Here is a 3,108-nt window from a genome sequence, read left to right as displayed (position 1 = left end):
CCCTGAAATGACTGTGCAAATAAGTTAACAGCAGACAGACTGAAGTGCTGAATGCTAATGCCGCGGCTGGTGTCGCTGTGCAGTCGTCTGTAAGGCCTTGGATACGCATGGACACGCTTACACACATTAGAACACACTTCTTTATGCCCATCTCTATCGCTGTTTTTCAGTGTGTGCGTGTGTGTGTCACAGGAAGAAAAGTGTTTGCTCAGCTCCCCACCATCACCACTCACAGACAGCAGTGAGGTGGTATATGTAACCCACTGTTCTGTTTTGTAAGCAAAACATTATCGTCTCTATTAATAGCACACTGCGGGTTTCTCTTTCCCACCTATTTTTTTTCTTTTCTAGAAGCTACAAAAACTAGGTGAGCAAAAAGCATCACTGAAGAGAACCCATAAGGTCGTGACCCTATCTGTGAAGTGGGTCTCATGCATACGATCCACAGTGTTGCTGAGCCTTACATCAGAGAGCAGAAAGTCAGGGTTTGGAACCAACAACACAACAAAATGTTCAGCGTTCCGCACATTTGTTATGTAACAATAAGAATGGAATTAAAGGGAAAATTCTAAAAATAAAAAGGTTCATGCCAGGACGCAGCACTGCTCCAAATTAAACCTCAGAGGGGTTTGCTATTTAAACTGGAAATAAATGCACAACAGATTCTCCATTGTGAGTTCAAGTTATTTCACAAAAAAGATATCTTAAAACTGCCTTAGAAATAGGAAAGACAGTGGGAGTACAGTGGTTAATGGACAAAAAGAACAAAAAGAGTCAGAATACAGTTGTAAACCATGTACATCTTCTATACAGTGTTGAAGTGTTTTGATGACACTTATTATATTTCTAATCATATTTTGTTGGAAATATTAAATTTAGGTTCTTAGAGGTTACCAAAAAAAAAGTTTTTTTCCCAAACCACCTTTTTGTCATTTGATGTTTTGATATAGCTCTACTGATATGACGGAGAACTCAGTCATTGAAGGCACCGTGGTTTCAAACAAACTCAATGACAGAAGACAGCCCACGCTGCACCACAGTTGTGTCATTTAATACTTAGCAATACTAACGTGCTGACCTCTATAAAACTGCTTCCCATGTTAACCAGGGGAAGGAGTGACATATACAGTATGGACAGAAGGTGACATTATTAAGCTTGACAATAAATGTATGAACAGGCCAAGCCATGACTTCATCCTGCTAAGGGACAGAAATTCTAGATCCCACAGGGTTTAAACAGAGGTAACAATTTTTAATGAATTATTGAGATTCTGTTAATCCTCGTGTTCTGTCCTGCACGAAGTGTGGAAATAAAAAAGAAGGAAATATATTTGATAATTTTGAATTTGATAAAGTTAGGATGCGTGCATATTCTACACATTTAAAACATGTTCTTTATGGTAACTGACACATGATCCTAAAGGTGGAGATGCCAGTAACCAATCAGTCCAGACAGTGACTGAGCTCATTTTGTGCAAGGAGGTAAAATAGAAATCATGGAGGAGGATTTATTTTCTTTCTATTTGTCTAACACAGACCAGGGTGAATGCCAGGAAGGGATCAAGTTATTACAGAAATCAATATCACTCTGAACCTCTGCAGACAGTATGCACCTCTCTGTAACACACATCCACGTTTGAGCAAAATCTGACTTTTATGTAAACTCAGAAGCACATACATAAAGTAAAGGACAAAACATAAAGTAGAAAAAAAACACATCATAAAAGCTCAACTCTGACTAAACTGTACAAGATGGGTTTTGTGTGCATTGAGAGATGTTTTTTTTCCTGTATAATTGAAATAAACCAGGATCACATTATGGATTTTCTTCATTCTTACAACATGTATGATGGTGTGTTTTTTGCAGAAATGCCGCCCTCTGCTTTTATTTACACATTCTGCATGAAATGTTCACCAGTAAAACTTAGTCAGTATGTGGCAGCAGCACCAAAAGGTAGAACAAAGGTGTAAAGTTATGAATTTATATTGTTATGTGTCAAAACTGGGCATAAAAATAGCTTGTGTTATTAAAGGAGGACGGCTTCAAACGTTAGCAGGTGCTCATTGATCAAATTTACCAGCCAACACACTGGGTCACAAGAATCAATTCCAGGACACAGTTTTCCAATCATCTAGCCAAGTACATATTTTTACTCATTCTTCTGGAAAAACAAGGTTGTGTTTTGACTTAGTTACATGATTATCGTAGACTTAAACACAACAACCAATACAACGATCTGTTTAAGTCTAGTTAAATACCTTTACCCACATGTATCCAACTCTTAAAAGACAATTACATTCAGTTTAAATTGTTCCTAAAGAGAAAGTGAAGACGTCAACACCAACCAACGGAAACCAAGAAACAACACTACACATCAAAGGCAACATGGTTGGTTGTGTAGCCACCTGTAAAACACACACAATGCTCTGTATCACTGCCTGATACGTCCATGATGGCAACGAACATGTCAGCCTCATCAAGCCTCTCTCCAGGTGGTGATACTAAGTGGTGCGAAAACCGACTGTGGCGCCTCATCAAAACCCATTCACCTGAGATCAGGAGTAGCAGCAGCTGATGAGGTGATTGTGTGTGTGTGTGTATTTTATAGCAGATAGTGTTATTGAGACATTTTGTTCTGTTCACACACCCGTGGGACAAGGCAGGGAGGCAGGGAGCCTGCAGCAGCGGAACTGAGAGGAGGAACCAGATCGCAGCACATGAGAGCATGATTCAGGTGAACGACAACACGCTGCTGCTGCTGCTGCTGCTGCTGCTGATGTTGACTGTATAGCATGGAAGAACAACTGCCCGCCAACCCATACACAAAACTGTGTGATATGTACAGTACATTGTGAAAATGTGCTGAAGAAGGTACATGAAGTGAGACAAACAATAACAGGAACAAGCACCATTAGCCACCCACGCTAACTGATGAAACACGCACAAACACACACACTCAAAGACAATTGAATGCTCTCCCACGCTGACGCATGAAACAGACCAGTTAACCATAAAGAAGAAAAAAACATTTGGCTTCAGTTTGATGCACAGGTACATCGTAGATACAACAGAGCCCTTTAACAAAGACATCAATTCAGGAGAAAGAA

At 39.8% G+C, this 3,108-nt stretch overlaps 1 protein-coding gene across 9 annotated transcripts in view; it reads right to left on the bottom strand.

Annotated features, from left to right (window-relative positions):
* The window catches only part of tanc2b (tetratricopeptide repeat, ankyrin repeat and coiled-coil containing 2b), a 115,702-nt gene that overhangs the window by 53,451 nt on the left and 59,143 nt on the right, over window positions 1-3,108 (bottom strand). The window lies entirely within an intron of this gene.

This window comes from Cynoglossus semilaevis, chromosome 8 (assembly GCF_000523025.1).
Source record: "Cynoglossus semilaevis isolate Cse_v1.0 chromosome 8, Cse_v1.0, whole genome shotgun sequence".
Taxonomy (NCBI): domain Eukaryota; kingdom Metazoa; phylum Chordata; class Actinopteri; order Pleuronectiformes; family Cynoglossidae; genus Cynoglossus; species Cynoglossus semilaevis.
The sequence above is the reverse complement of the archived record's forward strand: the minus strand, read 5'-3'. Positions and strand labels throughout refer to the sequence as shown.